This window comes from Sus scrofa, chromosome 4, assembly GCF_000003025.6.
Source record: "Sus scrofa isolate TJ Tabasco breed Duroc chromosome 4, Sscrofa11.1, whole genome shotgun sequence".
Lineage (NCBI taxonomy): Eukaryota > Metazoa > Chordata > Mammalia > Artiodactyla > Suidae > Sus > Sus scrofa.
Window position 1 is genome coordinate 26,303,529 of NC_010446.5, and position 26,232 is coordinate 26,329,760.

Sequence of the window (26,232 nt, forward strand, 5' to 3'; positions counted from 1 at the left end):
TGGGCAAGGCCAATGGGAGAAAACCACATCTTTCTGGACCCCATGCTGGTACCCTCCCCCCGTATTTATGGGATAAAAATCCTTATTGGACAATAGAGATCGGGGGCTCTTCTCCCCCACTTCCAGCTGTCCTGGGAGCTATTTGCTTTCCCGTAATAAAGATTTTGCTTGCTTGCTGCCTGTGTGTTCGCAGAGTTCATTCTTTGACTGTGTGAAAGAACCTGGATTCTGTTAACATATTTCCGTCATCAGGAGGTCCCTGGAGAAAGAATCAGGAATGGCTTTCTTGACAGGAGAACCTATTTTGGCCTAAGCAATTTTGTGATCCAAGCCTAGCCTCGATACTTGTCTTTGAATAATTAATGATCTTAAGGGAAGTGAGGGGATGCAGAAGCTAGGGAGGAGCAGTCAAGAAACAATACTACAGCCTTGGGGCAGGATCCTAGTTCCTCAAGGGATAGGCATAATAATTCCTTTGAGTTCTGCAGGATCAAAGCCCCCCCATCCCACAGTGGAAGATGGAAAGATGATGTTGACCCTCCTGATGTCTATGAACTAAAGCTTGGATTCTGTCAACATTTGTCCCAATTCTATGCTGAATTCTCCTCTGCTCTCATGAATATGCATGTACCTTTAGCTTAAAACTCCCCCAGTTTTTCTGTTCAAAAGAAACAGATCTTTGGAAAAGGTCCCCAGTGTTCTCCTTACTTGCTGCAAGTAATATATCCTTTTCTTCTTCGATCTTTGACTTGGTTGTAAATACTGGCTCAGCACTCACCAAGAGGCAAACCCAGTTATCAGGTAACACTTATTAAGACTATGTGAAATGTCTGAGTTGAATATCTTATGTTTTCTGATAACAAAGAACCCAAATCTTCTGGGTTTTTTTTAGTATATGTTCATATGAGGTATGTAACTATATCTTGTGAGTTCTAAAACACTATACAGATATGACATAAACTATTTTAAAACTAATTCTAAATAACCTCAAAATTTAATGTCTTAATGATTTTAAAATGGCTTTTTTTTCTATTTAAGTGTTTTTTGAAAAAAATATAACTTAAAATATTTTAGTTTTCCTCAAGGAAATATATATATATATATATATGAGTATAAATATATAAATAAAATATATATATAATTTTAAAATTTTTGTGAATATAATTTTTTACAATTTCCATATGATTTGCATACCACTGAACCATATTCATGCTTATTTTATAGATGCCACAGTGAATGAGTTAGGTATCTTTTCAATCTTGGAAAGAGTCAGTGAAATCATTTTCTTTAAGTAGAAAAAAGTCTATTTTATATTCAAAATTAGGAATTAGAATGTTTACAGGTAGTGTAATATCTTAAGAATGGAAAAATATCTTTAAAATGTTTATATTGTTTTGAAGATATATAACTCATTTCAAGTGTTTTATGTACAGTGAAAATCTGATTAAAATGTACAATTGCATCTTAATTTTAGAATATTTTCATATACAACTTATGAAAAAAATAGGTAACTATTACCTAGCCACTAGAAAAATACATATTAAGAAAGAGAGTTACAGAAAGAAATACTCTGGGACTTCAAGTCCTCTCCAAGGAGATAAAACTCAGAATACATCTGGCCAAGATAAGAATTATCAGACCCATATCATTCCACCTGTTTCACTGAAATTGTTACAATGTTCCTGAGAACAAGCCTCCTCCTCCCAGCGACCTGGCCTCCTATCCCCTACTAGAAAGGGTATGGGTCCCACCCTGGGGCCCACCCTGCCCCTATAGGGGCCTTATACACTCCCAACCAACCAGCAAGTGTATCAGAAGAGCTCATCTTTCCCCAACCAATCATCAGGTCAACAGGTGTATGCTAACAATTCTATCTCTCTCCTTTGCCTCTGGGCTATAAAAACAGGACAGGACCATGTACTCAGGGTCCGCTCTACCTGATCATCAGAAAGTCATTCTGCTGCACTAGTAGCAACTCTTATCTCAATAAACTCTTTTTTCTCTTCACCTCACTATCCTGGAAAATTCTTTTTCTGACCTGTGTGCATGGATCACAACAAATAAAACTAACCCAGAGACAGAAAAAATATAAATAAAACCAAATTTCATATGTATGTGAATGCTCATACACATATATGCATAAATAGTATATATATGCATATGTGAAATTATGTACATATATCCAGGTAAAATAGAGAAATATACAATGAATTTTCATTTTTATCTAAAGGACCCTCAAAATATATCATTTCAGAATTAGGCAATAGATACCTAGTGCAGCAAATCAAAAATTTTTTATTAATAAAATTAAAATATAATTAAAATTGTTAATATTCAATATTAATCAAATACTGCTGGTTAGTTGTTCTCTTAACTCATCCTGTGTATTCTCTTCAGTTGCATATTTAAGTTTCCAAGCTAAATATCAGAGATGGTGTGGCATCCTTCACTCTTCCTATCTAGGACTGGGCTCCTGTACTTGTAAAGTGGACAATATCAAACTCTAAATAGTGTTTATCACACTTTTATATTGAGGCCACTTTTTTCTTTCCATGCCCTAACATGCTTCAAAATAACTCCATTAAGACAACCCCCTGAGTTCCCTGGTGAGCCTAGTGGTTAAAGACACTGCTATGGATTGGGTAAAAGATAATCATCATTCAGCCTAACTCCCTGTAACCTACAAAACTGTGTTACCTTGAGTTCTCATTGTCTTACAGAGATAAAGTGAAGAATTATACTTTTCTAATCCTTCCAGTATAGACTCTTTCAAGCCTGCACCATAGGTCAATTTTTGAGTGACAGCTTCCAGTATATACACAAAAGCTCATTTTCCTTATTGTCTTATTGTCTTTAAAGTGAGTTTACTTATTTCCTTATCCCCAAATATTTCAGGCAGTTAGGACGCTGATGGTCCTACCTTATACAAGTTCAAGATCTATGGTAAAAATAAAGCTGAGGCCCTCCTCACCTCTAAGTCCAACCTATAAAAATGGTGTTGTTTTCCTTTTTATCTGGCTTTAAGGCAACTTTTTAAACTATGTAGTTGTTTTAATTCAGTGATGTATTGATTTTTTTCTTCAGTTATGATCTATGACTGTATGTAGTAACTCCTAAGTAGTCATATTCTGATATCATTGTGGTAGATGGTACGCAAAGGAAGATTTTAAATCTATTCAACTCATTGAGATTTAAAACAAGTTGAACTCATTTAGTAATTTCGGAGTTTCACTGTGAGAGCAAAAGGGTGTCAGGAAAAGAGTTTATTTGCAGATTTTAATTAAATTTTATCTGCTAGAGTAAGAAAATTTTTTATTTCAAAACAAAAAATCTTTTCTATTAAAGCCTTGAAGATGTAATAAATATCGTGCTATGCAATGCCATTTTAATATTAATTTCTTTTGTTCTATGGTACCATACTTGAGCAAGCAAGATTAAGAACAATGAGATGATGGATCATTCAATTTCATTATTTAATTGGCTACATTAGATAAACTACAAATTAACAAGTTGATGAATTGATTGATTACATTTAAGAAGATACCGTTGTTATTTAGAAAATCACTATAATTTGTGATCAACAAAACTATATTTAAATTATGCCAACATTTTGATAGTTGTTATAAAATTATAAGCTAAAATAGTAATTTGTCCAATAAGTACATGTGTTTTTATGGATGTATATGAACATGTGCTCTGGAAAAGTGAATTAAAACTTAATGAGCGGAGGGGTTCCTGCTGTGGCGCAGCAGAAACAAATCCGACCTGGAACCATGAAATTGCAGGTTGGATCCCTGGCCTAACTCAGTGGGTAAGAATCCGGCATTGTCATGAGCTGAGGTGAAGGTTGCAGATGCGGCTCAGATCTGGCGTTGCTGTGGTTGTGGCATAGGACAGCGGCTACAACTCTAATTAGACCCCTAGCCTGGGAACCTCCATATGCCACGGGGTGGCCCTGAGAAGCAAAAACAAACAAACAAACAAAAAAAATACTTAATGAGGGGAGGTTATATACCAGAAAATTAATTATAGAATGGTCGCTGTTTATTTTTTTACTGTATTTTCTTATCTTTTAAATATTATTTCCTGATATCGCCAGTTCCTGTTATAAAGATTGATTGTAGTGCTAATTTTTAATTCAATTCCATACATTGAATTTCAATGACAGTAAACTATACTAGGCAAGACATTTAAGGCTGAGTTTCTCAAATTTGGCACTATTGATATTTTGGGCCAGATAATTCTTTCTTGTGGGACGGTCTTGTGTCTATACAATGTTTAGCCTTACTCCTTGCTTCTACCCACTAGATTACAGCATCTCTCCACCCAGATTGACAGGCAAAAATGACTCCAGACACTGCCAAATGTCCCTCATAGAGAAATAAACCCCCATCAAGAATTACTGATTTAAGGTAATAAATCACTTATTTAATTTGCAGTAAACAAAAATTTGGCAACTATCAATTCAGATTTACTTAACAAAATAGGAAAACATTTTTAAGAAGTTAAAGCTGAAAAAAAGGAAAAGCAAAAATCTTACAGGGTTCTTTCCAACCACAAGTTCCCAGTATTCAACCTTGATACACACACACACACACACACACACACACACAATTAAGAATCACTCTCACAGTGAAAAACTAAATATAATATGAAAGTGTCATGTATTTGGCAATGGAAATAAATGGACATCCACTACTTTAGAGTTATATTGATTTATTAAACCTAATGTACTATATGTAATATAAAAACAACATGATTTTTGAATTATTTTTCTAAGTAGACAGAAGAAAACTCCACATGTCAGGTAAGATTTAATCTGGACATTAATAGGTGAATATAATTTTAGTGTATTAGTAAAGATGAAAGGGTAGTCTGACTATAAGGAAAATCTTGAGCAAGACTTCTAATGTGTGAGAGTTTATAAAGCGGGGTAAGATGATCAAGAAGGCTAGTTGAGTTCAGAACATGATATAAGAGATGGAAAAGCAGAGAGGATGAGTTTGAAAATACCTGAATCTAAAGGCCTTAAATATCAAGTTACAGAGTTGGAATTTCATGCGATAGTAAATAGCCAACTGAAGTTCTTTATCTTTATTTTTACATCTGCACCTGTGGCACATGGAAGTTCCCAGGCTCAGGGTGCTGGCCTACAACACAGCCACAGCAACAGCAACATCAGATCTGATCTGCATCTGTGACTTAAATCACAGCTTGTAGCAATGCTGGATCCTTAATCCACTTAGCAAGGCCATGGATTGAACCTGAATCCTTATGGACACGGTGTTGGGTTCTTAATCCAATGAACCACAATGGGAACTTGTAACTAAAGTTTTTTAAGTGAAGTGGGAAATGATAAGATTTCAGATTTGTATTTTGTTTTGATTTGGGGGGGCTAATACAATGGCATTAGAAGTTCAGAATTGAGGTGTATTAGTAATCGGACACTAGAAGCAGTAAAGAGATTATTTCAGTGTACAAAGAACTAAAATGAGTAATAGTGGTATGGAAAAATGGAGAGCAGTGTTAATTTTAGGAGGCATTTCAGATTTAAAAACAGTTAAATTTTATGATTAATTAAAAAAAAATTAGGTTAACTAGAGAAATTGATAGATGATGATGCAAAAGCTTTGACACAGAAAATTCCAGAATTGGAAATAATGTGTTTTGAGAATGTGAAACTTAATATCTTGCACAGTTGTTTTTTTAATGTGGGGATATTCTGCAGCTCAGGAGATTGATGAGTTTGATATGGTTGTTATAAACATGCAATGTGGTAGATTATATGAAATATAAAATAGCGTGGGAAATAAAATGAATAAAATAGCTAAGGAAAAAATTCATGTGAAAAATTCATGTGAATTCATCTTTAGAGGAGGCATGATGTTAGTCTTTTTTGTGTGTTATCTGAGATTAATAGGAATCCACAATTTTATATACAGCCTAAATAGACAACAAGTAAATACAAGATACACATGAAATAATGAATGAAGAAAGTATTTAGTCATACCTAATTGCAAATTGTGGATTTCTTGAAATTCATTGAGAAATTTTATACATTAAACTCATCAAGTTTTATAGATTAAATATGTACAGCAATATTTCAATCATACCTCAATAAGGTGGGATAAAATGACAGACAATTTTGGAGAATTTATGCACTGTAGTTACAGTTATAGGCTGTAACATAAATTCAAAAAATGAATCAGACATATAAGGAGAAACTGTATTTATTCAAGACATTAAATGTATCCAGGGTGAATAAGAAGAAGAGCACAAATAAATGGTCTACACAAAGGCTCACCTAATAACTATTATTTCTCAAGCTTTTGATATTTGCCAGGCATTGTGCAAAATTTATTCCTATACATATAGAAAAGCATATATGTAGGTATACATGCATTTATGTGTTTATACAACCTATGTGTACTATGCATATTTCTTCACAAATATTTGTATTCTCATTTCATATATCACGTTTTAAAGGTCAATTTACCCTTCATTAAAAATTTGTAAAGGAAGCACAAAATCTAAGCTTTTTATATGCTGTAGCTTGTACTTACAACTCATGTAATATATTACTCAGCTAGAAAGAAATGAATTATTTTATTTGCTAATGAATTGTTTACACACTCAATAAAACTTACTTTGAAGAGAAAAATAAATATATATTTAAGAGAGTTTTATTTCTCATGCATGCAAAGAGGAAATAAATAACAAATAAATTCACCCAGAATATACCCATAAATAATTCAACCTTTAGAAAATATTCCTTGAGTTCCTACAATGTAAATCTCTGCGATAGGTGTTCTATAGAGGGTAAAATGAATTAGACAAGGTCTTTGCTATCAAAATACTTACAATCTAATAGAATGGAAGGCAAGTACACACATTAACTGTAATGTGTGTTATACTCTACTAAATTCTAATAGATATTTAATGAAATCGCTACAGTTAATCAGAATAAGAACACCAGTGGCAGGAAAAAAAATGTTTCCTGAATCATTCATGGTCTTGAAAGAAAGAGATGGGGCACACAAGTTAATCTGAAAATAATTTAATAATGGCTTCACTTAACAAAGGTATGAGGAAACTCAAGATAGATAGGGCAGGCCATGGGGGTAGCATGAATTGTGCATCACTGGCCCACTTACAACTAAAAGGGTAAGGGGGTCACCTATTAGGCCAGAAAAAATAGAGAGCCAAGTGACGGAAGTGCTGGCTTTGGGTGGTATTAAAAAACAAACACACAACCCACCCCCCCAAAAAAAAACACACTTCATGACATTACAGAGAGAAGGAGTCAAAGGAATACATACCCCAATTTCAATCTGCCCTTTCCTGACATTGCTGTGGCTCTGGTGTAGGCCTGTAGCTACAGCTCCGATTGGACCCCTAGCCTGGGAACCTCCATATGCCTCGGGAGCGGCCCACAGAAATAGCAAAAAGACAAAAAACAAAACAACAACAACAAAAAGACTGTGTTTCTATTAAAATAATAGGTATAACCTTGACAATGTATAAGTATATATTGGTCTCCCTAGTGTAACAAAGTCTCTCTTTCAAAACAGGATAATAATTACCCTAGGCTATTAAGGCAGAATGTTAATGCCATATTTCTGAAAGAGAAAAATATATTTTCAAAAACAGTTTTCATTGAGTATAAAGATCTGTGAGCAGAATCCACCATTATTCAAATGAATGTAAAACTGAGTGGGAACAAAGGGCAATGAAGTTTGGATTATATATATATTGTTTGTTTCAGCAGTTTTCTATAATTAAGGAATCAGAACAGGGAACTGGATCATTTCTCTCTCATTTCTTCCCTCCTTACAGCTCCAGGGACATCAATTAGCCATAGGGGTCCTGTGAAAAACAAACTGCCAATTAAGACCAGGAGAGTTTCCTCTAAGCCGCTGTGGAGCATTGCTCAGGAAGCCCAGCTGGTTCCTGATAAATCTTGCCCTGTGTGTATCTGAACACAACTATCAAAATTATAACTATTCTGAGATTCCTTTTCAAAGAATTTATCTGAAAATTAAAAAAAAAAATAGCTGAATAAATTGATATATCACACCAAAGTGTTATAGTAATATATATTACAGTATTATTATACATATCATATTATATTATAATTAATTCATAAATGCCTAACACCTTGATTATGAATAAAACATTCAATTTAAGATAATATTCAAAATACTATGTAAAATCAATTTACTATAATCTCTTAAATCCCAATAAGCCACTTTCCAAGTAAAGAGAAAGACACAATTTGACATTACAATATTGTAATTTCTGTTTCAAAAGATCACAAAACATTTCTCTTTGTTGTTTTTTTAAAGGAAATTTTTTTTTTTTTTTTTTTTTTTTTTGCTTCTTTTAATGGCCACACTGTGGCATATGGAAGTTCCCAGGTTAGAGGTAAAACTGGAGCTGCAGCCACTGGCCTGTGCCACAACCACAGCAATGTGGGATCTAAGCAACATCTGTGGCCTACACCACACTTATAGCAACACCAGATCCCCGACCCACTGAGATAGGGTAGGGACCAAACCCACATCCTCATGGATACTAGTTGGATTTGTTTCTGCTGCACCACAACAAGAACTCCCTCAGTGAAGTATTTTAAGGGACAGTTTTTTTCATTAAAATATCTCACATCATCCATTTTAAATGTATAAATTAATGTGATATACTATGTTATATAAATATAATAAATGTATCTACAGATAGAGCTTTCAACAATAACATGTAATTTTCCTAAATGTGTAGCTATTGTAAATAATGGTTTATATTATCAGCCCACATCAGAGCTTTGTTTTTACTTTATAATGACATCATATATTTGAAATCCCAAGAATTCACTGACAATAATGTACATAATAAAAATGTATGAAATTGACATGCATAAATTAAGAACTATTCTCCTGGCAAGATTTTTAATATCCTAATTTATAGAGGAAAGAGGAATTGTTCAGTTAAATTTCTTTGGTCAGTTTGATTTGCTCCAGGACTTATATTGCCATAGTTATATTGATTCTCTAGTCATAGTTGCTTATGTGATGTTTCTTATGACACAGGTTACCTGTACTGCACGGTACCGGTACTAATTTTAATCTTAATTTTGTCTCTGAGGAGGATAATAGATAATTAATATCCATAATGTACGTATATTTCTTGATAGTATTGTTTTCTCTTTTTTTACTCATCAATTTGACCTCTTCCACTAAAATGTAAGTTGAAATGAGAAATGTCCAATTCATTCCTATAACCCTGGTTCTGAGCACTGTGTGGCTAACATCACAGGGACTCAGTAATGTATGTTATTTGAAAAAATGTCATTACTTGTTGATTTCTTTAAACATATTAAGTCATATATGGAATATATTCTCTTCTTGCATACAGTCAACCAACACTCAGTGAATGTCTTACCCATCATCAAAGCCACAAGCATATATAATTTCATTTAAAATGTTATCTGATTCATTTTTTTTTTTTGCCTTTTTCTGGGGCTGCTCCCATAGCATATGGAGTTTCCCGGGCTAGGGGTCTAATCAGAGCTGTAGCTGCTGGCCACAGCAACACGGGATCCAAGCTGCATCTGCAACCTACACCACAGCTCACAGCAATGCTGGATGCTTAACCCACTGAGCAAGGCCAGGGATTGAACCTGCAACCTCATGGTTCCTAGTTGGATTCATTAACCACTGATCTATGACAGGAACTCCAGTTGATTCTTTTTCACCTCTTTCAAACCACCTGATATTAACCATCATGACTTATTTTTCACAGAACTAGAAAAAATTGCTTAATTTGTATGGAAACACACACACACCAAAAAAAACCCAAATCATCAAAGCAATCCTGAGAAAGAGTGGGAAGAAGTAGTCTCCCTGGCTTCAAACCATACTACAAAGCTACAAAAATCAAAATAGTATGGTACTATTTCAAAAGCAGAAATATAGATCAAAGGAACAGGATGCAAAGCCCAGAAATAAACCAATGCATGGATAGCCAAATAATCTATAACAAAAGAGGCAAGAATACACAATGGGTAAAAGACGGTTTCCTCAATAAGTGGTGCTGGGAAAATTGGGCAGCTACATGTAAAAGAATGAAATTAGAACATTCTCTAATTCCATACACACAAATAAATTCAAAATGGATTAAAAACCTAAATGTAAGACCAGATACTATAAAACTCTTAGAGGAAAACATAGGCAGAACCCTCCTACACTGTTGGTGGGAATGTAAGATGGTACAACCACTATGGAGAACAGTATGGAGGTTTCTTCGAAAAACAAATATAGAACTACCATATGATCCAGCTACCCCACTCCTGGGAATATATTCAGGAAAAACCATAATTCAAAAAGGGACATGCACCCCAGTGTTCATTACAGCACTGTTTGAATTAGCCAAGACATGGATGCAAACTAAATGTCCACTGACAGATGGATAAAGAAGATGTTGTACATATATACAATGGAACATTACTATCTATAAAAAAGAATAAAATAATATCATTTATAGCAACATGTATGGACATAGAGATTATCAAACTAAGTGTAGCAAGTCAGATAAAAATAAACATTATTTTTTATCACATATAAGTGATATTCATTTACTAGTGATATGCAGTATCACATATCACATGAATAAGTGATATGTAGAATCTAAAAAAATGATACAAAAAATTTATTTTGAAAATAGAAACAGACTCACAGACTTCAAAAATAAACTTATGGTTACTAAAGGGAAAGGTGGCAGGAAGGAATGGATTGGAGGTTTGGATTGGCAATGCACATTTTTGTATATGAAATGGATGGTCAAAAGGCACCTGCAGTATAGCACAGGGAATTCTACCCAATATTCTGTGAAAACCTGTATGGGAAAAGAATTGGAAAAAGAATGGGTATGAGTATATGCATAACTGAATTGCTTCACTGTACAGGAGAAATTAACACAATGTTGTAATAAATCAACTATACTTCAGTAAGATTTTAAAAAGAGGAAACAAAAAAACCTACTTTGGTGTGTGACATTTGAAAAAATCTCCCCCAAAGACTCTTGTCCTGAAGTCCCAACTGAGCATTTTGTAGAAACAGATATCAAAGAAAGTTTTTGCTGAGGAAAAAAAACAATCATCTTTCCTTTATCTCTGGAATTCTTTGTTGGCATATTTCAAATGGTAATCATCATCTAGGAGATTTTTTTACAATAATTATATGCATTTTTATGATAATTTTTTTACAATAATTACATTCCCCTATAGCATTCAAATCCTTGAAGATAAAGACTGGGTCATCTTATTCCTTGCATTTTCCATATAAGGCTTAACACACAGTAAGTATTTCAATGATCTGCTCAAATCGATTTTTTTTTCATTCATTTATACACTCGCATTCATTCAAGTCCTATTTTTGAGTAATTGTCAGCTACTTAAGTGCTTTGGGGTTGTAAGAGAATAATATATCTTCTAGCATTTATTGGTGAAACTTCTGTTCTTCCAATTCTCATGACAATATAAACCTTAAGATTCAAGGCTGTTTCATTTCTTTACCATTTGTACTTAAGCTATAAATAAAGATTTTTCTTTTCTCACTAAATATATAATATATATAAATATATAATAGACATCTACTTTCATTAACTTTGCACCCCTTCCTTTGGGAAACAGCCTCCCCTGCCACATGTCAACTTACTTCACCTCCCTTGTTATTGATGTGAGAATACAGCTTAGCCAATAAATTTAATTTTTGGAGACTGGTATGGATGCTGGAGAGATGCTTAACCTTTTTTCTTCTAGAAGCAAGTGCTGGCAGTAATGGTTATAAAATCCTAAATCACAGAGTTACCTCCATTAATACATGGAGAAAACATGCTTGAGAAGAAGGAAGAAAAAAATGCCACGAGTTAGTGAATAGGGAAAAATAAACGTCCATTCCTTAAAGGTTATCTAGTTTGTTAGTGCACTACACTAAATAATTGCTCCTAAGTGTATCCATGTTCTTGTACTGTTTAACTGTTTGATCCCTCCTGCTAGACTTCTTTACCAACTTTCAGTATTCTTCCAAAGGCTATTTTACTATTCACATTTCATCTTACATCAAATCTAAATTCCTGATTAGTTTAAAAACTCCTATTGGCTTAGTGACACCTGTTACTAATTGTTACCACATAAACACAATGTCAATAAATACTTACCTTGGTTTTCATTCCTTTTAGCTCATATATGTTTTAATGAATGCTCGATCACTGCTTGGTGAATGAGTGACATGAATAATTACTTGGATAATAAGTATTAATTTTATTTGATGAACACACTGGAAAAAATTCAGAGTACCAGAAGATCACCTCCATGAGCAAAGTACCCTGTCTATGGGCCTATTCCCTTGGTCCATATGAGTACTTTATTATAAGTACAGATATTTCATCATAAATCATTGATGGAAAATAACTACATTGATTTTTCTTTTTTGGCCATACCTATGGAAAATCCCAGGACAGTGATTGAACCCACATCAGAGTAGACACCCAAGCTACAGCAGTGACGATGCCAGCTCCTTAAACTGCTGAGCCACCAGGGAATTCCTGATGTTGATTTTAATGAATAGTATTACAACTTATATTTGGAGACATATCATTATGCATTATAGCAATTAGTATATATACATATTTTTAGTCTCTTTAGTTTAGCTGGTACGATAGAAACTGTTACCTACCAGCATTCTTTCCTTCTTTCTTACAGAACCTTAGCTGTTCATGTCTATCACTTCCCTCTTAGCAGCTTTGTTTCCAGGGGAATCTGAAGATCTGGCCGCTATTACATCAGGTCTAAGGGGAAATCCCATTTACCTTGTCAGGGATTATTTAAGAAATAGGCACATTCTATCCTGGCCAATGAAATATGAGGGGAAATTTGATAGGAGGGTCTCATGATACCATCTGATTTCCCCCAAAAAACATACATAGTATTACTTTTTTGTCTGGGTCTGATGAGGCCTTGTTTTGCTAATGCCACCCTACTATCAATGAAGAATAAAGTGAGAATGAAGTCAACACAGAGGATGGATGAGGAGAAATTTGGAAGGAGAAGTACACAGAACACCTAGGCTTCTGATTGCAGTTCTTTGATAGGTACATCCTGTAATAAAGTTCCATCTGAAATATTATCGCATGCTCGGTAGACAGCTTTATAGAATTTATATTCATTAACTGACAGTATAGACCAAATTTATCTGCGGCTTAGAGTGAAGGTAGAAGAAAAATTAACATAAGCTAGATTGCAAAAATTTCTAACTCATGATGCCATCCCAAAAGGACATGACTTATTTTATAAAAATAGTTCCCTAATCACTCTCTTCTCAATGAAAACATGTTTTGATGATTTGCATGGGCAACAGGGACTCATAACATTCCTGTTGACTAGAGCCATGTGAACATAACTGTCAGTAGACAACTGTTCCTTCTGTTTTATTTGGTAAAAGTAATATTGCTATAAAGTATGAGAGCTTTGGGAAATCTCTTCTTTCCCTAAGTATTTAGATTGAGCTTATATTTATGATTCCTCCTATACCTGAATTCTTGGCTTTTTAAAAAAATATTTTGATTTAAAACATTAAGGACTTTTTTTTGAAAGATTGCATATCTTGGATAATAAAATATAAGAATGCAGATAATAGTTCTCTTAATTTTTCTTTAGAGATTCATAAAATCATTCCTCAACTCTTTATAATATGATTCACAACAGGATCTAATGCCATTACAGTACAGAAATGAATGATACAATCTTGTTACAGAAATGTGAATGAGAATATTTGCTAAATGTTATGATTTAATAGCTTTCCTTGGTTATATTTAGAAAAATAGACATGTGGCATGTAAAACATAATGGAACATATATTGAAGATATTAACCAAAGATTACAGGTTGGCTAGGCAAACAGAACATGAACTCTTTTCTCTATAGACTGCAGATTTACTCTGATCTTCTCTAAGAGGCATTTTTCATACAGAAGTACAAATTAAGCTGCATCTGAACATTCTTTAGAATTCCAAATCATTTTAATTTATCTGTGAGGGCACATCTCACATCTACCATTATGTCTTAGAATTACTCTTTCCACTACTCTGACTAGTTTAACAAATTATGTAAAATTGAATCAATCAAGTCTAAAATTTTTTAATTAGATGTAGCTTTAAGGAAGGTTTTTGTTCTAAGAACAAGCATGGACTTGGATCCACACATTTCCACTAGTATAGTTTCATCAATAAATAAGTATATAAAATACACTTAAAGGGACACTCCAGCTATTACAACATTCCAGTTTTATATTTGGCTTCCTTAATTTTAAAGACCTATTCTCCTTTTTGAATGTGTAATTAGAATAATAATAGCTGCTGTAATGTCCCTTAAAGGCGATTATTTTTAAGCATGATGGATTTGAATGGGTTAATAAAAGGTAAAATATATATTTTATGCTCCTATTAATTTAGTAATAGTTTAATGAAATTATAGTAAAATTTTATGTAAATTTTTCTTTCAGTATGTATTAAAATAAAAATAGCATCTGCTTAAATATCATCAGAAAGCATTAATTTATTGTGAAAATCTTTCCTTTAGAGCTAGTATTTCTACCATCAATTAGCAATTAGCATCCACAGTGTTATAGCAATAATCCACATCTTATTAACATTTGGTCTGAAATAACTTTTTTTTGCATTGTTTTTTCCTATGGCAGTTCAGAGAGTCGAATACATGATTTATGAGCTTTAATGCAAAATGATTTACAAAAGTCTGTCTCAGGGCAATAATGCAGCTGAAGTGGGACCTCTAGTCTATGTTTTCTGTTTTTAAACATATCATGCCACATAAAATTACATGTTTAATTATTTATGTTCAATGTTCTTAGTTTTATGTGTCATGAAAAATCAAGAATAATTCAATAATAAATATTAAAACTTTCAATCTAATATATTACAAAATGCCACCTGATATGCTTTAAAATTCTTATTAAACATTTCAATTCAAGTAAAAGTGAATAACAGTGGTGATATACAGTGGTGATCTAAAATGCACACACTAGCATTCACAGAATTGAATGGCTGGTGCAAAAGTGTTTACTTTTAAATATAACTAGTTTTATTTGTTAATTAAGGTATACTATAAAACAATTTAAAAACTCCTTATGGTGCCTGAAGATGATATATATATACACAATATAATAATGAACTAAAATCAGTGAAGAACAATGTATAATTAATAATATTCTTGACTTCACCAGGAAACAGAAACACATAAAACTCTATCAAAGGTTTCTAATGGTTGTTTAAATATTGTACTACATTATTATTAAGGCTAGTTATTAAAATCCTCACCATTTGGGAGGGCTGCACTGGGAGAGCCGCTGCCTCAGTGCAGGTAGCCTCTTGTAGGAGAAATCTTGGTCTTTTTACCACAGTACTTTGTACAAAAAATGTCTTTTAGGATTTCTCATCTTGGCTCAGTGGTAAGTGAACCTGACTAGTCCCCATGAGGATGTAGGTTCAATACTTGCCCTCGCTCAGTGGTTTAAGGACCTGGTGTTGCTGTGAGCTGAGGTGTAGGTTGCACACACTGCTCGGATCCTGCTCTGCTGTGGGTGTGGTGTAGGCCAGCGGCTACAGCTCCAATTGGACCCCTAGCCTGGGAATTTCCATATGGTGCAGGATATCTGGATCTAATAACTATAGAATAGAATTAAACTCTTATTATCAACCCATCAGTTTAAGGGGATTTCTTTACTTCTCCAAATGTCCATTCTTCTGTTAAGTATTAAAAATAATATTTCATACTACCTAATGAATTTATATGGTGAAAATGCTAGTTCACTAATGTGAAATTGTTTCATAGGGTATAAGGTTCCACATAGTATTATATATTTTGTGATACTCTCAGCTCAGATATGACTGATTTTGCTAATATGTTTGAATATATTCTACTAATCTAGGATTCATTCAAGTTCTAGCATAATTTTTATGAAACATTTTTAATCATGGTCTAGTGTCATCAAAAGTTATAATTGAGGTATAGCTTTATGCCAAAAAATGTTGTAAAACTGTTGCAATATATAAACTTCTTTTTCCTATTTACTTAATACCTAAATGCTTATGCTTACACCCTACTACCATGTAATAACCCAAGGTAATGGAATTCTTAGTAGACAAGGTGGGGGTCAAAGGGGTTATTTAAATATGTTTATTTTCTTCAAATGACAGTAAAATATTTTACTTGTTAGAATCTCCTTGTTTATTCAAGCATCAACAGTATAATCATTATTTTTGTTTTATTATTGAAATCATATGGATTGCTAATCCTATTTTGAAGTTTTTATTCCACTAATCTCATTGTGAAGTTTTTGTACCACTAAGATATTTTTCTAGTATAGTGTGACTAATTGAGATGATTTTGAAAGCTTGTGATGTTTATACATCTATGATCTTTTTCAAGAACAAAATATCTGGGAATGCAGTCTAACTCATGCCCTGAATTGGAAAATCATTATACTTATGTAACATGTTATTAGTTAAAATGATATATGCGTCATAAGCTCATTTGATCGTCTTTGTACTTCAAATAACTCTTGAGAAGGCTTAGTTTTTTGAAAAATATTAAGAATTATAACAACTAACATTTAACATGTGCCATGCCTCTTTCTAAGCTCTTTTACACGGATTATCCCTTTTCCCTCAAAATCATTCCATGAGACAGGTAATAATTACTGTATTCAAATGGGACCCAACAATCAATATCCTTCTGTTTAAATACGGTTCTAAAATAATTGAGACAGAAAACAACAGAGAGATCACATAGGAAGTGTAATATGACCTTTTTTTGTTAATAAAAGTATGCATGTTTACTTAAAGATAAAAGTAAGATGTGAGAATAAGCTCGCTTATTCCTAACCCCCCACCTCAGGGAAAGTTGAAATTTACAGAGAAGAACAGGAAAATTAATATGACAAATTTAGGATTTTTGATAATTTAGCAACACCTAGTTTAGGATTTTAATCAATGTTTGTTTTCCACTACTCAGGTAACTTGGCAGTAGTTAACTATAAGTCCAATGGCTAGAATTGCAGATGGAAATACCTTTTCCTAGAGATGGTTAAATGTGGAAAAAGCTTTCTCTCCAAAATAACAAGACAAGCTAATGATAATTCAGCTCTATGATGGTCTGGGATTGTGCAGAGTGCTTTACTTGTTTTATTTCATTTCATCTTTAAAACACCCTATTTTAGATAAGGAAATTGAATTTATAAAATTAATTTCATCCTGAAAAATAAGTAACAATTGCTAAACCATGATTCAAATCTAGGTTTTCATATTTTAAAGTTGAACTTTTCCAGGTGACAAGAGTAATTTAGTGAGTTGTTCACTAAAAAGCTCCTTAAAAGTGTTAACTTATTACTTCAAAATAATTTGTGCTTTGAGAGAATCAGTATAAATTTTGGGGTAATTTACTCTGTTATTCCTCAAGTTTTCCATTATATTGGTAATTATCAGAGATATCAGAAGTATTTACCAGCTGCTCATATTATAGTTTTGGCTCATATTTGAGATTCTGAACTAGAAATTCAAAATAAATATAGATAATCCTTTTGATATGATTCTTGCAATAAAGAGATTTATGGTTCATTTGCCATATCAAATTCAAAGAATCTAAAGTCAAATCACATGCCATGAATCCTCTTTCAAAACACAGGATAAAGAAAACAATGGTGACCCACATCATTGGCTCAACAGAAGTGAGATACCCTTCATAAATAAATTTATTATAGACCTGAAAATCCAAATAAAATAACTAACTAAAAGTCTTGTGTAACTATCAAGATAAAATTCTTAAAGTCAAGAAATTATAACATAAAGATCTTACATTTGCTTGATATTTTAAATTTATGCATTTCAGATTCAAGATATGAACAAAAATTAGCATCGTAGAATTTTGTGTTACAATTTCATTAATAAGCTATAGGGGCAATTCCACGCACACAAAAAAATATTACTGCTTTATGTAATACTCGTTTTTGTTTTTCTGTTACTAATTGATAACTATTTATAGTTTACCAAGCCTGGTGGTGTAGGCTTATGTGTATCTTACCTCTGAAAACTTATGAAACTTCTATGAAAAGGTGATATGAATGGGCTGGTATCAGATTTTGGTTACATTATACATTTACAGAGACTTGTTTCATAAGATTTAATCACATTCAAGTATAAAAAATAGAAAAATAAAACAGTACACTTTATATTAGTCATGGATTATAATCAAAACTTCTAAAGGCAAAATTACTGTATGTATTCAAAGTATTTTTCTACTTAGCCATTGTATGTCAATGGGTATTCATTTAATCATATAACACTTAGGGAAAATAAGGATTGTGCAAATTATTAAAAATTATTAAAAAGTTGCCATTTCCCAGGGTTCATGGCTTGGGAATGGAGATCTGATGTAAACTTGTGTTTGCTAATGAGCGTAAAAGCCAATATTAAAACATCAAGCCATTCATGGGATGTTGAAGCAAGACTGCACCTAGCTTGGTCAGCTATAAACTGTTCTATGTAAGAATGTCCCGGCTCATGAATTAGACATGCAAAAATTCACAAATAGCAAAGAATAAAATTCTGCTACAACTGTCATATGTTCCCAGTGCTGCTCCACCAAACTACTATTCTGTTGTCCAACTCATTTACACCTGAGCAGAACCCTATGAGATTTGATGAAGGTGAAATTGACCCTGTAGTCCTCCAACTCAAACCAAAGTATCTATGCTGGTGCTCTAGTCTGGACCACGTGCAGAAAGCCATCTCGATATCAGAAAGGATGAGCCATATATGCTCATATGTTCAGTTCTTATTCTATATATCAAACCCTATGGGAAAAAAAAAATGGAGACACCTAATAGATGGGGTCATCATTTTACACAACTTCAGCTTTATAAATTTCGGATTAAATTTAGAAGTCTACTCACTTACTAAGGGTAAAATAAGATAATGTAATAAGAAGAAACAGCATGGGCTTTCTCAGGGAGTACTGGAGTGGTCCACAGAGAAGGGCCTCTGTGGGAGTTCCCATCATGGCTCAGTGGTTAACAAATCTGACTAGGAACCATGAGGTTGCAGGTTTGATTCCTGGCCTCGCTCAGTGGATTAAGGATCTGGTGCTGCTGTGAGCTGTGGTATAGGTGGCAGATTTGGCTCGGATCCTGCGTTGCTATGGCTCTGGTGTAGGCCAGCAGCTGTAGCTTCAATTAGACTCCTAGCCTAGGAACCTCCATATGCTACAGGTACGGCCCTAGAAAAGACCCCGCAAAAAAAAGAAAAGAAAAAAAGGGCCTCTGTGTGTGTACGCATGTGTGTGTGTGTGTGTGTGTGTGTGTGTGTGTGTGTGTGTGTGTGTGTGTGTGTGTGTGTCTCCTTAGATTTTATACTTACAAACACACACTTGAACTTTAGTAATTTTTAAACTTTGTAACCGAATTCTTTCTTCGTGCTTTATGGGAGCTCACTATCTTCATGTTGCTACCCTTAGGCAGTGCTCACATCTGTCCCCATCTGAGGCGCCTGTCTTTGCTTAAGACTTCATAACACTTGGTTGCCTTGTAACCCTAGCTCTCTGTTGGGTTATATAAACATTATGATAATATAAATTATCCTTTTTTTTTCCCATTAGGGTGGGAGAGATACTCTTTCTAGCTTCCTCCATGGGGAAAGATAGAAAGGCCTGGAGTCACATTTTTTTTTGTAAGCAAATTTCCTTCAAGCTTGAAAGCAAGAGACTTTGTATATCTGGTTTATTATTGTGTTCTAACACAGTAATTTAAGAAAGCAATATACAATTCAGACAAAAATTGTATGTATTTGCTGAATAATAAAGAACATATTATTATACTAAATACTCTAATTCCATTATAAATTTTCTTGATAGTATCCCTAATGAACTACAGCTCTTTCTTACACCTTATTTTTTTTTAACCATGACTAAACTATTTGCACATTCCCAAACATCTTTTTCAAGCCACTTGCCTGTTTGAGTTAACAACTGCTACAAAACAAACCATCACAGAACATAGTGGTTTAGAACAACAAAGATTTTGGAGTTCCCATTGTGGCACAACAGAAATGAATTTGATTAGTATCTATGAGGATGTGGATTCTATCCCTGGCCTTGTTCAGTGGGTCAGGGATCTGGCATTGCCATGAGCTGTGGTGTAGGTCATAGATGCAGCTTGGATCCTGTGTTGCTGTGGCTGTGGTGTAGGCCAGCAGATGTAACTCTGATTTGACCCCTAGGCTGGGAAGTTCCATATGTCATGGGTGTGGCGCTAAAAAGCAAATAAAATAAAATAAAATAAAATAAAATAAAATAAAATAAAATAAAAAAATAAAAACAACAATGATTTAATATGTATTATACTTCTTTTGAGAAAATGTGATGGGTCCTTTGGTCCATGTTATGTCAATGGGCCATTCATATGGCTGCAAATGAATGGGGGAGAGAGGAATTGAATTTTCAGTTTTCTTTATGTCCTCATATGTCCTCTCTCTTCATATGGTGTCTTATACCCCAGGAAGCCTTTCTATACAGGAGGAGGGTCTGGACTTCCATAACTATGTGGCTGAGTACCAAAAATCACATTCTAAATTATGCAAAAGTGCAAGTCTTAATCAGGTTGTATTTCCATAACAAACCACCACAGACTGGGTGGCTTAAACATTAGAAATTTATTTCCTACAGCTCTGATGGCTACAAGCCCAAGATCGAGGTTGCAGCCCATTTAGTTTCTGCTGGGCGCTTTCTTCCTAGTGCAGGTGGCTGCACTCTCTCTCTTTCTTCCTGGGGCCTTTTCTCACAATTGTATGCAGAGAGAGTGCTTGAACCCTCTGGTCTCTTCTTATCAGGATACTAATCCTGTCAGATGAGTGCCCCACCCTATGACCTCATTTAATTTTAATTACTTCTATTAAAAGTCTTACCTACAAATATAGTTACATTATGGTCTGGGGCTCCATCATATGAATTTGGATGAGGATACAAACACATTTAAACAGTGCATATGAACCTCTGTTTATATTACACTGCTAAGATCTCATTGGCTATAGTTAGAAGCCAAATAGCTAAATTCAGGTCAGTGTGGGCAGGACTGCAGGTGGGAAAATAAAAGAGGGTATGGTTGGTTTATTGTGGGTTGTTAATGTGACATCCCAGCTGAGTGCCACTGAAAATACAGGCTCACTTTCTTTACCCAGTTTACTATTTTTTTTTAGGACGATTTATCTTGTAACCTCCATAAGGAAGTCTTCTTTAATCAATGCTGTTAAAGATCCTTCCTCTTTGCCTCTATATTCGAGACTAGCACAGACTATGCCTAGTACATAGTAGTCTCTGGAATGATAAAGAACTCCAATACTTTTATTCACAAGAGGAATAAATATAGAGATTAAAAGCAATATTTCATGCTTCTGTGTTTTTCTATTCACACCTTTCCATTCTTTCTGTGTATATAAAAAGGGTGACAGAAAATTGCAACGATCTCATAAAGATAGTATTCTGCTAATTTGGAGAAGAGATCTCAAAACCGGGTTATTCTTCTCAATTAAAAAGCTACCTTTTTTTTTTTTTTTTTTTTTTTTTTTTAATGGCCACACCAACAGCATATGGAAGTTTCTGGGCCAGGGATCAAATCCTTTGCCATGGCTACAACCTATGCCACAACTGCAGCACTGCTGGATCCTTTAACCCACTGCACCAGGCCAGGGATCAAACTCGCACCTCTGCAGTGACTGGAGCCACGGCAGTCAGATTTTAAACCCATTGTGCCACTGTGGGAACTCCCTAAAGGCTATTTTTTTTTTTTTTTTTTGTCTTTTTGCCATTTCTTGGGCCACTCCCGCGGCATATGGAGATTCCCAGGCTAGGGGTCGAATCAGAGCTGTAGCCACTGGTCTACACCAGAGCCACAGCAACGCGGGATCCGAGCCACATCTGCAACCTACACCAAAGCTCACAGCAACGCCAAATCCTTAGCCCATTGAGCAAAGCCAGGGATTGAACCCGCAACCTCATGGTTCCTAGTCAGACTCGTTAACCACTGAGCAACGACGGGAACTCCTGAAGGCTATTTTTTAAAATACCTAAAGAGAAATTCCCTGGTGGCTCAGCAGGTTACAGATCTGGTGCTGTCACAGCTGTGGCTCAGGTCACAGCTGTGGAGCAGGTTCATTTCCTGGCTTGGGAACTTCTGCATGCTGTAGGAGTGGCAAACAAAACAAAACAAAAAAACCTTAAAGGTATCCTTTGACTGGACAATATATGAAAACAATGCATGAATGTGTTAAAAAGTAGACAGATAACATATAAGCAATACCACAGTGTGAGCCTGGTGCTAACCCCCGGTATCTTTTTTTTAGAAAAACTTACTTATGTTTTCTTTCTTTTTATGTCCGCACCTGTAGCATATGAAGTACCCAGGCCAAGGGTCAAATTGGAGCTGCAGCTACAGCCAACACCACAGCCATAGCAATACCAAACCTGAGCCGAATCAGTGACCTATGCTGCAGCCTATGGAAGTGCAGTTTCCTTAACCCACTGAGTGAGGCTAGGGATCAAACCAACAACCTCACAGAGAGACAATGCTGGATCATTAACTCACTGAGCGACAACAGGAAAGCCCTTGGTACCTCTTAATGAAGATGCAATGATATTTCTGAATAGCATTAGAAAATTATTCTTTTAAGAACATTTTATTATCATTTTTAAGTCTCGTATGCTTATTATCTTAAACACTGTCTTACTCTCTTACATTTCATTTTAATCAGGTATCTTATGCTGTTGTGCTTGATAACCTAATTACGCTGGGTTTTTTTCTTTTTATTTCCTACCAGTCTGAAGATGCAGAATTTTTCTGATTTACTTGCTCACAACTCAGCAACAGGAGAGTTGTTTTTATCTCATCTTAAGGGTTGCTACTTATATCTGTACATTACTCAGAGCTTGAGATGACATGATTTTCTGTGTACTACTCTGGAATACAAATGCTTTTTTTGAACGCCCTCTGCCTGTGAACGCCCTTGGCAAGTTGCCTGGCATAACTGCAGATGGGGTATGTGGGGAGGTGGTAGGGTTCATAAACATGCCGACCTTTAAATAACTAAAAAATCATCTGACAGATGGGTTATTGCATGTAGAAGAACATGACTCAAAAGCCTTTTCATCTTTGGTTGTTTTCTGCATCTCAAAATTTAAAGTATACCCCTCTTTTCATACTGCTCTCACTCTCCATTCTCTTGTATCTTGTGCCTGTTGATAGCCCTCGGTAAAAGCTGCTACTTTCTGCCCAAACATTGCACAACTTAAAGTTCACATCACATGGATTATAACATACTGTGATGGTCCTCATTTAAATAAAGTTCTGTTTAGAAGCATTCTAAATGACACAGTAAAATTTTTTTCATTTTAATGGCACGGTATCTATACAGATAGGAATTCCTAGGATAATTAAATCATCGTCCATCTGCAAGTAAGTGGTTACATCACTGTAATCCAGATGTCAATTCCCCTTTTCTAAACTCACTTCCCTCTAATGCATTTGAGAAAATAAAGCTGGCCCACATAATGTCCTAAATTATTCCCAAACTGCAGCTTCCTTGCAAGTCTCCAGCTCAGTGGTGGATAAATTTCACCTTCATAATGCTCATAAACTGAACCTCCAGGGTATACCTACTCTAGAGAAAAATAAAATAAAATAAATAAATAAATAAACAAATAAGATGCTCATCAGCATGAGCATCAGAAATAGAGAGCTGAATACAAAACCATTTAACATGTCCATTTACTGTCTTATCCCTTTAAGCTCAAAGTCAATACAGTTATGAGCATCATACTTGCTGAGAGTTCAGAGACTCAGGGCTTAAATTACAGAAAATGCAGCAAATTAAAGCTGCATATTAGACATCTCTACCCTTGTAATACTGTGGCCATACCATCTCTGAGAGTGAATTTTGCCAATGCCCTTTACCTACTGCTTCTTGCCTCCTTTCATGTTACCTCTTTCTCTTTTCTATCCATGACACACACATACACTCTCATACTTCTGTGCTCTTCCATGCTCCATCTAAGTGTAAATTCCTCATGCAGAACTCTTTTTGTTCACATTTTTCCTTTAGTCAATAGCCTCAGGGCCTCATCTTCTACCCCTTCGTATCTTACCATTATATGGTCCTAAATAATGGCAATTACTAAAGTAGAGCCCCATTTTTCATGTTAAATAATGCATTTTTCAAACTCTGGTTTCATTAATAATGTCTCAATCACCATTATTCAGTGTGATCATGACTGTTCGTCTGAAAGTTTACAAGTATAAGTAAGAATCTTGGCTGTATAAAATAGAAGGATAGGCATACCTGGATTAGTGATAAATTAGGTGCAGTTTTGATATTTGTTGATGGTCTCCTACAACTTTATTATTTCTGTCACAATTTACAGCTTTTTATACTGCATATCCATGAACAAATTATTTTAGGTATAGTTATTTTTAGTAACTTTATTTTTTTATTTTTTGGTCTTTTTGTCTTTTTAGGGCTGCACCCACAGCATATGGAAGTTCCCGGGCTAGGGGTCCAATCGGAACTGTAGCCACAAGTCTATGCCACAGCCACAGCAATGCAGGATCTGAGCTGCATCTGCGACCTACACCACAGCTCACAGAAACACTGGAATCCTTAACCCACTCAGCAAGGACAGGGATTGAACCCCCATTCTCATGGATGCTAGTCAAGTTCATTACCACTGAGTCACGGCAGGAACTCAGCTTCTAGTAACTTTATCACTTTATTTTAAATAACTTTTATATTAGAGTTAAAATTGATTTACATACCAAAATTTCAGTATCAGAGTATTCTGATAGTTTTTTTTGTTTTTGTTTTGTTTTGTTTTGCCACTCCCATGATATGTGGAAGTTCCCAGGCCAGGAATCAAATCTGTGGCACAGTAGTAACCAGAGCTACTGCAGTGACAATGCCAGATCCTCAATCTGCTGAGCCACCAGGGAACTCCAGTATCAGAGTATTCTGAATTTGAATACCTACTTACTTTTAGCAGGGAGTTTTATCTCTCATATGTTGTCATGTTTCAATGCATCCTACATTTTCAATTTCAAGAACTCCCTCTAAGCATTTCTTGTAAGGCAGGTCTAGTGGTAATGAACTCTCCCAATCTTTACATCTAAGAAACACTTTCTGTCTCCTTCATTTCTTAAGGGCAGCTTTGCTGGATAAAGTATTTTTATTTGGCAGGAGTTTTTTTCTTTTAGCATTTTAAGTATACTGTCTCTCTCCTGGTTAGTTTTCCTCTAAAATGGAAGAGATTTGATCTGGAATAGCATACATATTTTGATAGGAAAATGGACCACTTAGAACAGTTTAGCATATGCCCAAGAAAGAAAATATGTGGCAAAGACCCTGAGGTATAGAATTGAAACAGGTTAACTATAGACTAAAAATGGTGCAATCTGTTCATATGGGAGGGAAAATGGCAACCTTCAGCAGGATAGATGCACATAAGTCTGAACAAAACTGGATCTGGAGAGAGGCATAAAACATCTCATATCAGTTTTCTTTGTGATTCAAGAGCCACATATTTCTGCTAAATTGTTCTAGTTTCCTCTCTCTGAGCACAGCATTTATTGGAACTTAGTATGATTCTCCTATATTCAACTTGTACTGACTTTGTCATCGTGGTTCCTTTAAAGTAAACCCACAAAAAAATCCCCCTCTACATAAATTTTGATGTTGAAATTATATGTTGTACCTTAACCACTAACCTGCAATGATATTAGCTCTATAATCCCTGGCTTTTAGCTTAAAGGTATTAGACTACTTGGCCATACTACCTTTTAGCTTAAAGGTGTTAGAAGATACAGTTTTCTAATCAGTTCCCTTCTCTTTCCCATCACTTTATCCAGTTGATTGTTCAATATACAATATATAAAAGCCATCTTTGATTTTGCATTATTAGGCATTTTCTCTAGAATTTATGCTCCCATTTATTCCCTTCTCTCCTCTTTCTACTAGTGCTGCTTCTGTGACTTCTTATCCTCCTCTTCTTCTCTTTTTTCTCCCTTCCACCTCCTCCTTCTCCTCAGCGCCTGTCTCTTCCACCATCTAAGCCTCTGCTTCTGATTCATTTTCA